Source organism: Sorex araneus, chromosome X, assembly GCF_027595985.1.
Source record: "Sorex araneus isolate mSorAra2 chromosome X, mSorAra2.pri, whole genome shotgun sequence".
Lineage (NCBI taxonomy): Eukaryota > Metazoa > Chordata > Mammalia > Eulipotyphla > Soricidae > Sorex > Sorex araneus.
In genome coordinates, this window is record NC_073313.1 from 227525146 (window position 1) to 227539801 (window position 14656).

General features: G+C 36.2%; 1 pseudogene; it reads right to left on the bottom strand.

Annotated features, from left to right (window-relative positions):
- Positions 1-1557: 1557 nt before the first annotated feature.
- On the bottom strand, positions 1558-1657 carry LOC129400530 (U6 spliceosomal RNA; annotated as a pseudogene).
- Between the last annotated feature and the right edge of the window lie 12999 nt (positions 1658-14656).

Sequence of the window (14656 nt, forward strand, 5' to 3'; positions counted from 1 at the left end):
GTCTTTTCTAAATTGGGTTTCTGGGCCCTTACAACAGATGCTCAACCGTGAGGTTTTGTGTCATATTGAAGTTCAATTCTTAAATATTTATGAAGTGTCCATATTGCTTTCCAAAAAGGTTAAACTAGTGGGCATTCTTACCAATAATGGATGATGGTTTCTTTTCCCCATACACATACCAATACTCATTGCTTTTGTTCTTTCTGATGTGTGCCAGACACACTGGTATAAAGTGATATCTCCTTGTTCTTTTATTTTGCATTTCCTTGATGATAAGATATGCAGAACACCTTTTTTATCATATAACAATTAGTTGGTTGTACATGTTTTTGAGAAAATTTTTGTTAATCTCTTCTCCCTGTATTTTGATAGGATTGAATTTATTTTTCTTGTTAAGCTTAATATAAACCCTTTGTCAGGTTATTAACCTTTTTTCAGGTTAATAACTTTTGTCCGGTTACTAACTCTTTGTCAGGTGAGTGATGGTGATGGATAAACATATTCTATGAGTCTGCAGGGGGTCATTTTTCTAGTAATTATTTATTTTAAGTGCAGGAGCATCTAACTTCAATGCAAATTTATTTTGTTGTTGTTTGTTTATTTGTGTGCTTCTATTTGCTTGGCCATTGATATGGAATCTTTGAAGACACCTCTAGATCCAATGTCATGAATGGTTCTGTCGATCTTTTCCTCAATTTAATTTATGGATTCAGTTTGGATATCTTTCTTTAATTTATTTGAAATAGTTTTTGTCCCTGGTATGTTATGGGCCTTAGTTCCTCTTGGTTGCTTTTTTTTAATAAACATGTAACAGATCAGTTTGCACAGCATCATTTATTGAAGAGACTTTATTTGTTCCACTTCATACTTTTATCTTCTTAGCCAAATACTGGGCTGGAGCAATAGCACAGCAGATAGGGCATTTTCCTTGCATGAAACTGACCCAGGTTCAATTCCCCTATCCCTCTTGGAGAGCCCAGCAATCTTCTGAGAGTATCCCACCTGCATGGTAGAGCCTGGCAAGCTACCCATGGCGGTTTCAATATGCCAATAACAGTAACAAGCAGTCTCATAGTGGAGATGTTTACTGGTGCCCCCTTGAGCAGATCGATGAATGATGGGACAACAGTGCTACAGTAAAATACTAGCTGACCATATACCTACAGTTCTTCCTCTAGCTTCTCAACTTTATTCAATCGGTCTACAAATTTGTTCTTATCCTGGTACCACACTGTTGATTACTATAGCTATGTAATATGTTTTAAAGCTGGGAAAAGTAAAGCTTCCCATCTTCCCCCCCGCCCCGCACCTAAGATTGCTTTGGCAATTCAGTGGTTTTATGACTCCATGTAAATTTCAGCAGTAATTGGTTGACCTATTTCTTTGAAATACAGCGTGGGTATTTTTTTTTTATAGGAACTGTATTGAATCTGTATATTGCTTTGGGTCGGAATGTCATTTTGACATGAATCCTTTCAATATGTGAATAGGGGATGTGTTTCCACTTCCTTGTAACTTCTTTTATTTATTTTAGCAATGATTACAGGTTTTTTTTTCTATAAAATGTTTCATGTCATTTGCATGTCTTCCTTGCACAAGGGCAATGCTAATTTCTGTATCATTCTAATTTTAGTATGTGTGCTTCCATAGTGAGTACTGTAGTTTTCTTTAAATAAGTCCTTTTCTTCTTTGTTGAACTGATTCTTGTTGGGTTGGTCCAGAGAAAGACACCTTGAGCATATGCAGTTCTGTCATCATCCTGGGATAGGGAATTCCTTGAGCCCACACCAAAAGACTGCCTAGCTGACCTTGGCCCCAGCTAACCAATCCCCACCAGGCAGAAACAGGATCTGATTCTGAGTTAGCTGCACATCTCCTCCTCCTCCTCTCTCCCCCACCTCCCCCCATCCTAGTCCTCTTTTATTTGAGGGTGAGATCTTTATTAGCCCCTCTGAGGCTTGTAAGGTCCACCCGACAGCACTCCTTCTACAATAAACTTCATTTCAACTTAATTCTCCTCTTGGGCCCTGTTTATTCCCTTCCAAGACCCTGTCCCAGACCTTTCAATTCCAAGATATTTATGTCAAAGGCAACAGAACATGAGATCTGATCTTTAAAACTGATCATATCATGACAGGAATATGTAAAAGGGGGTTGGAATATGAGGTTGGTGGTGGTGACTGCTTTAGGAGAAGAACCCTGAAACAATGATGGAAGTAAATAGACACTCTTGTAGGAGATGTACTGTTGGAACACTGATGAGTTAAACTCTATTATTAATAATATTGTACATTACATTGAATAAAATGAAACACCTTAATGTGGGTCACAAAATACATTTTATTTACATACACATACAGTGGTGTTCAGAGATTACTTTTACCTTAGTATTTGCTCATGGAATTTTTCAGGATATTTTGTGTTACTGTGAATAAAAACCAGGACTCCTGAATATATATCATGCACTCAAACCCATTAACTTGTTTCCCCAAACTGATTTTTTTCTTTTAAATCCAGATGTATGACCAATTAAAACTGGATTAAGAGTGAGAAAGAAAATAGGTACTAACATAATTTTTAAAAGTAAGGAAAATAGGGTATTAAAAAAAGACTCAGTGAGAAAATGATGAGATTATTTATTCTAGGGCTGCCAGAATAAATGATGTGCCTGCCTAGAGAATGTCTTTGCAGTCAAAAATTAGTAAACATTATCATGGAAGCATTTAGGCTTGAATTTAAGAATGATTATTTTTTCTCAATTCTCACTAGACAGTGTGGCTAAGTTAAATAGGGTTTAACTTAGTTAAACTTAGTTAAACTTTAAACTTACCTTAGTTAAATAACTTAGATAAAGGATAACTTTCTAGATGTTATATCTGTTTAAAAAATTTTATTGTCAGACATAATACAGTATTTATAGAAATTAAATAGTGAACATTCATGAAATTTCACTGATAAGCAAAACGAATCCCTTATGTGTCCTCAGAGAGAAAACAACATATCGTTAGTGGGTATACTTATAATATGATATGAAATTATAGACTTTTTGTAAGTCTTATTTATTTGTGTGTATGCATACATTTGTATATACAATTCTGAAAAGAAATATTTACCTATTTTGCATAAAGTGGTGTGATTCATTTACTAATATGCCTTGTATTTTTCACTTTGTATACCTTTGAGTTTTTCTTTGGCAGCACATTTAGATCTGTTATATCTATATTTTCTAGGGGACATAACCAACTAGTATTCATGGGCTCTGAGGAGCAATTTCCGATGGTACTTGTTCTGCTGGTGCTGCATGACTGACACTGAATGACTAGGGTTCAAGGAACTACCAGTGACACACTGGCAGTGCTAGAGGGACACTCACACTATAGCTGGCAGTGCTCAGGGAACCAAGTACATGCTTAAGCTACAGACTTGGTGTAGGTAGGTACATTAGGGAAGACCCCCCCCCACCCTGACTTCCTGTCCCCCTCATCATGACAATTAAGCTTCTGGGAAGTAAAGTCACTAGTTTTAAGGCTGACCCACCTTGTGAATATAGAAAGCAAGACCTGGTAAGACTATCAGCAGCAGTTCCTGAGGAGATTGGAACCCTCCCCAAAGAAAGATTCTGAAGGTAAATCCTTGAGAACTCTTGACCCCCACCCTTAATGCAATCAGTCTTTCTGGTTCAGCCTGAAGAAGACTTGAGAGTATTCTAGACCAAGGCAATTTGAGAAGATATGCATATAAAAGCCCATCCTAAAGCCACTAAACGTTCTCTCTGCCTTTGGAGAAAACTCTGTTCTCTCTTGGATTGGAGCGATAGCACAGTGGGTCGGGCTTTTGCCTTGCACGCAGTCAACCTGGTCCTCCATTCTGCAAGCTACCGAGAGTATCTCACCATAGGCAAGCTACCTATGGTGTATTCGATATGCAAAAAACAGTAACAACAAGTCTCACAATGAAGACATTACTGGTGCTTGCTCGAGCAAATTGATGAACAATGGGATGACAGTGCTATATTGCTAGTGTTCTCTCTAGAGCATGGTACTGTCTCTCTGTCTCTTTGTCTCTCTGTCTCTCTGTCTCTCTCTCTCTGTCTCTCTCTCTCTCTCACACACACACACACACACACACACACACAAACACACCCCTTCTCTCCTTCTTCCCCTTCCTAAAAGCCTCCAAATAAAATCTATTTTACTTCATTGCTTGTCTACACCTGAATTCTCCTCTGTGAGGCAAGACAAGAACCCGGTAACCCTGGGTAAGTCCCAGGACGGAGTTTCCTTTCCTGAAAAAAACAAATGCTTGCTCCAACTTGAATCCATGGCTCCCCAAGGAATCGGGAGTGGAGAACAACTCCCATCTGGAGAAGAGCAAGTGGACGTCAGGTGTGGCTTGATGGCCACCTCGTGGGGCTGGTCAGGGATCTAGACTGTGCTGAGCAGGGACTCACTGCAGACTTGATCAGTCCTAGCTTTCCCAGATGGCCTTCGGGTGGCAGAGGCAGTTCTGGAGAAAAGTGATCATCTCTCTCCTCTCTGCCTCATAAGTCATCTGTGGGCCTACCTATTTCAGTCCTAGTCTTCTGCCTTGTTTTGTTTCAATTTGTGTTGTAGTCAATGCTAAGCTCAATAGCTGTCAGCAATTCTTGACTCCTTCTTCTAGTATTTTAAGTCTGCATCTATTTTCTGGCCTCAGAGTGAGTGAAACAGACTTTCCTGTCTCTTGACTATGGAATTCCATGTGACTCTTTGAAATATAGGATATTAGTGTATACACTAAAAGCAGAATCTTGAACAGTGCTTTTTCAGTAAAAGTTAATCTAGAATGTATATTTACCTTGGTTTGGTTTGGTGTGGGGACTACACTCAGCCATGCTCAGGTTAACTCCTCACTGTGTGCTCAGGGTTTATTCCTAGGAAACTCCATGGAGCATATCTGGTGCTGGGAATGGAAAGTCTCTGCTTCCTGCTGTGATTTTACTGCAACATTTTTGGAGCAGATCCTTAACTAAAATAGACCCTTATCAGCCCAAAGATCCTCATGTTGAAACAAATGTTTTAAAACAGACATCTCAAAGTGATTGGGAATAAAAACCCATTTCTCCAGCCCTCAGCACCCTCTGTGTGTGTGTGTGTGTGTGTGTGTGTGTGTGTGTGTGTGTGTGTGTGTGTTTGGTTGGCTAACTATGCTTAAATTGTTGGTATAATAATAGCACAGAAATACCTAACCCTAAAGTAGCCTAAAAGCGCCAAGTCCACTTACACTTTGGGATGCAAATACTGAGCTCTTTGGACATGGACAAAAATTGGTCAAAATTCAGATATTAAAATGGAAGCACCATTCAGAGAGGAAGCACCCCTCAGAAAAGAACAGACTGCAAGTGAATCTAAAGGTCATGATAATAAATGAAAGGTGGGGCTGGAGAAATTGTATAGTTGGTAGATTATGCCTTTCACTGGGCAAACCCAGCTTTATTCCCGGCACTCTGTATGTTCCCCTGATTCCTAAACACCTTGGGAGATGAGAAGGGAAAGAATGAGAGAGAGAGGGAGGGAGCGAAAAAAGGAGGGAGGGAGGGAGTAATAGAGGAAAGAAGGGAGGAAGGGAGAAAAAAATGGAAGGAACATTAGAAGTCTAAAGTTCTTTCCCTGTGACAACACCCAGATTCACTTTTTTCATGTGCAGAAAACTCCAGGCTGAGGCAGTTTGGAAGAATTATAAAATCACCTTTAAAAATGCAAGCAGGACTTACTTTCCACATTGTTGATTGGCCCAAATCTCAACCTAGATGTGTACCGTCAGCTATTTTTTCCCTCTGGAAAAGCCTTTCTTCTCTCATGAACAGTTATCTCACTCCTTTTCCCCCACCCACATATATTTCTCTCTTTTTTAAATTTATTGATTCACCTTGAGATATAGTTACAACCCCATACATTTATTTAAATAAATTTCTTTAAATACAACTATTTACCTCACATCACCAACCCCAAGTAAGAATAATAGTTCAGCAAGTCAGTGAAAATGTGTGAGATTATATAAAATGTACAAAAACAATTGCTTATTGTGTGTTTTTGTTTGTTCCTCTGCTCAGGGTTTACTCCTGGCTCTGTGCCCAGGGTTCACTCTTGGAAAGACTCAGGGGACCATATGGGGTTCTGGGAATTTAACTCTGGTCAGTTCATACAAGGAAAGAACCCTACCTGCTGAGATATCTCTCAAGTCTCTAATGTGTGAGATTATATGAAAATTTTAAGAATATATTGCGTTTTTACATATTTTTACTACATATCTTTAATATAGTAAAACAACAAATTTAAACCCATGAATATGAATAATAAACATGCATTTTGGAAAAGCTACCTGCCAATTATTAGAAATAAATTAAGAACTAATTTATATACTTACAGTATTTACTCTCCCTCTGAGGAGCATAGTATACCTTTATATTAAAAAAATGTTTCAAATGTCTCAATAAAATTTTATTTAATTTATGGATCTGGCTTTATTATTAATACTATTCCAAAGCAAATTCAACTCCACTTATTCCCTACAGCATATCATCTCTTAACTTCAGTTTATTAATTATTAAATTGTGAATGCACCCTATATAATTTCATAACTCTTACAATTAAATATCCATCTTGTTTTTAGTGCAATCTGTGCTACAGGAGATAAAGTCTCATTAAATGTTGACATTGAGATGTGGTTTTCATGTTTCTTGGGTTAATTGCTGGATGAAGCTGAATATTGACTTGTTTTTCTTTTCTTTCTTTTTTTTTAAGAAAACAGAACTAGCCCTATGACTATTTCAACTACTATTAATAGCATGTTTTTGAAGTACTTGAACTAGTGTCAGTGCTTCTCTTTTCCCTTGCACTTCATTACAAAGAACCAATAATGATAATGTTAACATTATGGTAGACATAATAAGGAGTAAAATGAATGATTTTTGGATATTATTCCAAGGAGCTGGTTAAGGGAATAAAGTGGGTAACTTAAGGAAGGGAGGAAAGTCAACTAGGTTTTATTCATGATCATATTGCTATTTATAACTGAGTTCAATCCTCCTAGAAAACCTTTAAAAGCAGGAGATAATGCAAAACACCCCATTGAAGTGAAAGGAAGCTCAGGTGTTCATCTTTTAACTCCAATCCTCATTTTCTGAAAAGAGTTCTTGAGGGCAAGAATTCAGTTATTGAGTCTTGCCATTTGCCGGAACTGAGCTAACTTCTATGGCCAGGGAAGCACAGGTACTTAAAATAGTAGCTGTAGTTCAGTGTAGGGAAGCTCTTCCAGACAGTGGGTGATAAAAAGAGATATAGTCAAAATCAAAAATTAAACCATGCTGCTAATTATGTAAAATTCAGAGGTTTATTTTTTCTTATTTTAGTCACAAAGCCATGTGATTCTACTCGGAACTTTTGTTACAACTCACTTTGTATTTTTAGTACATATTATGTTTGAATTTTTAAAAACATTAATACATCTGACTAAACTAAAGTAGGCTTTTATTGATCAACCTATTATTTTTTCTTCAAATAGATTTAAAAAGAATTTTACTCATCTTAAGATTTAACTGAGCATTTCAAATGATTGCCAACTAATTAAAGTTAGAGCATAAAAACAGCTAAGAAATGTTACCTAACAGTGACATTTTTACTTTTTGCAATAAATTTTAAAACATTGATTTTCATATTTCTTGTTATTTATAATAGCCATATAGTTCTGAGACTGAGTTCTTATTAGAAAGGATTTATTGCTATTCATATTTCAAAAAGTTGATCATATAAATATCCTAAAATAATAGTTTTGTCACAAACTGTTTTGTTTTTTCTTTATTTCCATATATTTTACCTTATACTTTAGTTTTTGCCAAACATTTTTATTATTATTTATCAGCATATAAAATATTCAAAATGCCATGAAAAAATGCTTGTAGAGCTAGAGATTTACTATCTTATTTATTATTTTACAGTAAAATTGTTGGTAAGCCGAACATAGTAAAATAAATGCTTAATGAAAGGATGATTTTATCAATTAATTTGAAATATAAAACAAAACAACTTGAGTATTGACAGAAACGTGAAAAAAATTTAACTATACTTTAGGTTAACTATATTTTTTAACAAACAAATATCTCAGAGATTGTAATACTTTGAGAATTATATGAATAACCAAAATTGATGTGTTTCCAGACTAAGAAATATGGTAACTTAAACCATCACAAGAAGTAAAATATGTGACCTACTTTATCCACAGAAAAATGAATGCTGTATTAATATAATGATTTTGTATTGTCTAACAAATTGATTGATCTTGCTCATAAACTTGTGATTAGATACATTATTTCATATGTACCTTATTTTAAACTTGGAACTGAATTATATTCACAATCTCCTAATTGGGTTTAAAATAAAAACCCTATGGGAAAAAATAAATTTACCACCTGCAAAAGATTGTAAATTGTTATTAAGCTAGTAAGAAAGTTATTGTTTAAATTTAATTTAGAAATCTAAAATAAGATATTTTCTTATCATTCATGACTTTTTTATTCTCCCTTTATACTTTTGTCTCTTTGTTAACTTGTTCTTTAATTAAATGCATGATGGAAACATTCATTTGCCCGAAGGACTAGGCACTTCAGAGAGGTTTTGTGTAGAAGGCTGTTAGAACGTCCACATTACTACTTGTATTTCAATCTCATCCAAACACCAAACAACTTTCTGGGATACAAATATCATTTGGAAGGTCAATGGTACCTGGTTTGTGTGAGTCAGTCTGTAGTTTACAGGGGTCAGGATTGAAGGTGCTTCTCCATGGAATTTTTCTGCTTAGCCAGGAGCTAGCATGCATAAGGAGGGACAAAATCCTGAGAGAAAACCCCAGGGACCAGAAAAACATGAAATTGGATTTAGCTGGGCTAATGGGGTCACAGATAAAATGGAGTCAGGTATCCATGCCAGGACTTGGCACCAATTACATACCTTTCATTGTCAGAATAAAAGAAAAAAATAACTGCTGGCCCTTTACAGATGTCTACTCAAAAAAAAAAAAATGATTTGAATTTGAGGACCACTGGAGGGACACTGAAGTATGGCTTAGGTTCAGGTGTTAACCAATTAGGATCTAAGTTTCCATTTTGCAACTTTTACCACTGTTTTGTGTTTGTTTTTTATTTTCATAAAATTCTACTTCTCCCCAGTTAGGCAGCAATAGTTCTGACCCAGGACTGTGTTCTTCAGTTTGCCAGCTATCTGCAGGAAACACTTCATATTCCTTCCAAAAATTTGTCTCTATCCAGTTACTGGTTAACACTGGATACAGGCAGTAGAGTCTTCTTGGGTCAAGCCAAGATAGGTTGGATTCTTGAGAAAATTTGACAGAGAAAATTTATGAACACAGAGATCGGGTTTAGTTGGCTTCAGATTACTATCAACATCACATGTCTCATGATTTATGATACTCTGGTTTTGTTCCATGGATCCTACATCTCAAACACAAATAAAATCATTACCAACAAGTAAAAATTGACTCATTAAAAATGTTGTAAATTTTTGGAGACTCTAGAGCACTCCATGTACCCCTCCCTAGACAAACAAGCCATTAAAATGGTGGAAATTACTTTTGAAAAATGTGTCTGATCCCATTCTTATACACATAAAATAAATGGAGAGATAGTTAGTCCAGAAATTTACCTATCATTTCAACATTGAACTTCAGTGTACTTGAACTATAAGTCTCTCTCATTACTCCCTTCTCTGTTCTATACAAGGATGGCAAATTCTATTCTGGGTGGTTGTAGTAAAAAAACAAATAAAAAAAACACCCCTCTACGATCCAGCTTCCAAACTGTGGCTATGATTTCTTCCCAAGAGGGACCAGTTACTGACATCACTTATTCCCCTTCAGTTTTATATTGCAGTATCTCTATTGCAGGCAGCAGAGAGAGTGGGGCAGGAACTGTGTCCTTTCTACCATTCATTCATCCACCATTTTAAAGGCAGAATGTTTCTCTCAGATGCAGATTTATCAGAGTATTCAGGCACACTTGCTCCTGCCTCAGCTTGTTCATATATCACAGTTTTCACACTGGGAGGATCAGAGTAAGAACAGTGGTCTCACACTTATCCAGCATGGGAAAGATGCTGTTCCTATAGTGTAGGGGTTCAAAACTTTGCCTAGGTAGAGAAGCAGTTTGTAAAAATAATAATTCCAAAGCTTGCTGAAAAGAGGGAATGGTATTGTTTCGAACAGATCATCAGAAAATTTATTTTAAGGGCTGACTTGAGAACAAAGAACCTAACCTTAGTAATTCAAAGGAGGTTAGTAGTTCTAAGATTCTATTTAGCAATAAAAATAATAGAGTAGCTAGACATTTAATAGCAGGGAAAGAAGCAGGTAAGACAAATGTATCTTCAAATCATAGCAGTTGTCATAAAGTGCTAACAACGTGCACCTACAAAAAGGGCTCAACTGTATTCGGATAAGATATGGAACAATTGCTATTGCGGGGCATTGTCAAGCACAATTGAGTGATCATATATCAAATAGCAGAGGCCAGCAGTTGAGTTGGTAAAAGAGAAAACCAGCCAGAAGCTTAGTGGGATAATCAAAGCAAGCTACCAACTAGAGAGTTTGGCTAAAGTGGCAGTCATCCCTGTTGCTAAAGGAGTCTGCTCACATCCCAAGTCTGTGCCCTCTGAGGGCCAGCATCAGAGGCTGCATAACACAAGAGAAATAAAACTCACGGCACGAGTGAGTGAAGTCAACTAGGCAAATAATAACAGCAGTAGGCTGTAAAGTGGAGAGAGCTGCATCAGGAGTTGCCTTTACGTGAAATAAATGAAACAAGAGCCAGAGAAGGGCAGAGGTTCAAGCTCTTGCCTTGCATGTGACTAACTCCATTTTGACCCATGGCACCGTCCGGTCTTCTGAGCACCGCAGGGAGCAAACATCAGCACAGACCAGTGAGTAGCCCTCAATACTGCCTGATGTAGCCCAATCCCCATTTGACACTCCTCCCCCAAAAAATCACTGAAACCACCAAAAAGTTTCGACATCTAAAAAATAAGATCATTATGTTTATATAATATAGCAATAGAATTAAAGAAAAAATAAAATAGAATTTTTTCCTGAGGAAGGCCAGACATTGAACTGTCAAGCAAAGAACTTTATATGTTATTTGACTTAGTATCTAGGATTGCACTGAAACAGTTTGTCTTTGAGTGTTGCTCATTCAGAAAAGGAGTGCAGTGTCCCAACACTATAAAAGTTAAGGGAAGAATTAACAGATTTTAACAGATTTTTTTTGCAAGTTGGCTCTGTTAAACTCACAAAATTATAGAAAAATACATTAAACACTCAGATATAGTCAGAGTCAGGCCCCAAACAGACATCTCCGAGTGTAAAAAGACTGAAAGTCTGCAGCAGCAGATGTATTTGTATATTTGTCCTGTATTTCATTTCACTACATATGGTTCCATATTACCACGGAACATGATTATAGTAGTTCTGCTCATGTTGTGAGAGTTAAGGCAGTAATGCCATTTATAAACATTTCCCACCCACGTGTTCCAATTATATTTAACATTATATGTTTTTCTATGGCTTTGATTTTTATCATAAAATTAGGTCACTCAAGGCACGAAATATCACTGTGGAAGGAATTTTTTCTTTAGTAAACTCAGCATCAAAAAAAAGTGAAGCAATGTGTGTCTCTATTTTATCGGTTTGCTAGAAATATTTTCAAAATAAGCAAAATCTTCTGTAAGCTATATTTGTACACATTTGGTCTCATTCCCTAGGATTTCTGACCCTTAAAACACACTTTTTCACATTCTCTAAACACATACCAGCTTCTGCCATTGGCCTCTATCCTTAAGTTTCAGAATAAAAGAAACAGAAAACATACAACTTGATAGTCACTAACCAGTGGAGTTCACTTCAAACTGGCATTTGTCATTTCAGAGACTAGAGAACATCTGCTAAAACAGAGAAGGTAACAAAAGGCTGAAAAATGATGCAATCTTTTAATATTTTTCTTGTACAGTGAAAATTAAAACATCACAAAAGCCATTGGGTGTGTCTAATATGATTTGATTGATTTTAGTTAAAAATTCTTATTGAGAGTATTTCTAGAGACAGTTTCAAGGTGTTTCGTCAGAGATAGTGTAGAGGACTGAGGCGTGGCCTGAGCTAAAGTTGACTGGTTTAAATTTTCTTGATAAATCCAAGAGATTTTTAGAATGTTGCAATAAGGAAGTATTTACATAATAATAAACAGAAATGAATTTAAAGTATCTTTCTTAATGACCTATAAGAAATAAACAGTTATTGATGCTCTTTACTAGTCATTAATGAGGACAAATCAATAAATATTTCTCTATAGTCCCAGATAAGGATTTTAATCATTATGAGTCCTACGAAAGGTAATATGGATATTTCTTTTTGACTCAAAATAACTTCTGCACTTGGAATCATATCATGTTCCTTTGTAATAAATTTATATCATTGAAAGATAAAACTTAGAAATTAACTCTGCAAACCTACTTTCCCTCCAACAAATTAGCAGCTTACCAAGAACAGGGACAGACTAAAACAAATTTTTGACCTTGTCCTTGTCATTATAGTTAAGTAGAATAACCAAAATTTTATTGAACCAATCATGTGTATTATGATAACAATATATTAATAATGAAATAGTTGTTATCATCATGAGTAATAATAAATCATTCTTTTTAACAGAAGACAAAATATTGAATCATAATAGATACATTAAAATAAACTGGTTTCAAATGAGATAATAGTAAGTTTTCTTTAAGGAGACATTTTATAATTACTCTCAAGATGTATACAATTTCCTTGAGTTTCCATTGTAGTACAAGTTAAATTTTAGACATCTTTAGTGTAATTTTGATAAATTTATTTTTGAGATAAAAGATACTCATGGAAATGCTATATTTACCTTAAAGTACTCTTCTATTGGTTTTTATTAGGTAGCTTTATGTATCTAAAATCAGGATAAGACAATGTCAAAGCTTTTATATGTCAAAAGCATATTTTGGCCTATATTCGCAAATGATACAAACAATGAAGATTCAAAACTTAATTTCGCTATCATGGAAAGTTCTGCTTACATTTTCCTCTACATATCTTATAGATTTATGTCTGATACTGAGGTCTTTAATCCACTTTGATCTGACATATGTGCCCGGCATTAGACAGAGGTCAGAGTTCAGTTTTTTGCAGGTAGCTCTCCAGTTTTCCCAGTACCACTTGTTGAAGAGGCTTTCCTTAATCGACATTGCATTTCTTGTTCCTTTATCAAAGATTGTGACCCTATATTTGGGGGTCTGTGACATGATATTCAACTTTACATGTTTAAGGATGAAATAGAACTGACCATGCAAGTGAAATTAAACATAAACAAACTAAGAAGTCTCTGCACTTCAAAAGAAACAGTGACCAAAATACAGAAAGAGTCCAAAGAATGGGAAAGAATATTTACCCAATACCCATATGATAAGGGATTAATATCCAGGATATATAAGACACTAGTAGAATTGTTTAAGAAAAAAACCCAACCCCATCAAAAAATGGGGAGAAGAAATGAACAGAAGTTTCCTCAAAAAGGAAATACAAATGGCCAAAAGGCACATGAAAAATGCTTCACATAGCTAGTTATCAGGGAGATGCATATCAAAACAACAATGAGATATCATCACACACCACAGAGACTAGCATACATTCAAAAGAACAAAAGCAACCAGTGCTGGTGTGGATGTGGGGAAAAAGAGACATACCTTCACTGTTGGTGGGAATGCCGACTGGTCCAGCCTTTCTGGAAAACAATATGGAAAGTCCTTCAAAAACTAGAAATTGAGCTTCCATATGACTCCGCAATACCACTTCTGGGAATATATCCCGAGAATGCAAAAAAGCAGTCAAAATGACATCTTAACCTATGTGTTTACTGCAGCACTGTTCACAATTGCCAAAATCTGGAAACAACCCAAGTGCCTTAGAGCCATGACTGGTTAAAGAAACTTTGGTACATCTACACAATGGAATACTATGCAACTGTTAGGAGAGATGAATTCATGAAATTTGCTTATAAATGGTTAGACATGAAGAGTATAATGCTAAATGAAATGAGTCCGAAAGAGAGGGGCAGACATAGAAGGACTACACTCATTTGTGGAGTATAGAATGACCTCATATGAGGCTGACACTCAAAGACAGTAGATACAAGGGCCAGGAGGATTGCCATATTGCTGGAAGCCTACTTCATGAGTGTAGGAGAGAAGGCAGAGAGAATAGAAAAGGGATCGCGAAGAAAATGATGGCTGGAGGAATCAGTCAGGATGGGAGATGCATGCCAAAAGTAGATAATGGACCAAACATGATGACCTCTCAATGTCTGTGTTGCAAGCCATAATGCCCCAAAGTAGGGCATCTCAATACTAGTTATTTTTGTATGGACACAGTAATAGATACATTGAGGCTTGCAGGGCAGCTCTCCTGGGAACATCTTGCAGACTCAGACTACAGTGCTCAGGCCAGATTAATCATTCCTAACCCTAGCAGGGTCCGAATCTAGTTATTACTTTTTGGATCATGACAGCATTTGTCCATGACCAAGCTCTTAACTTATAGT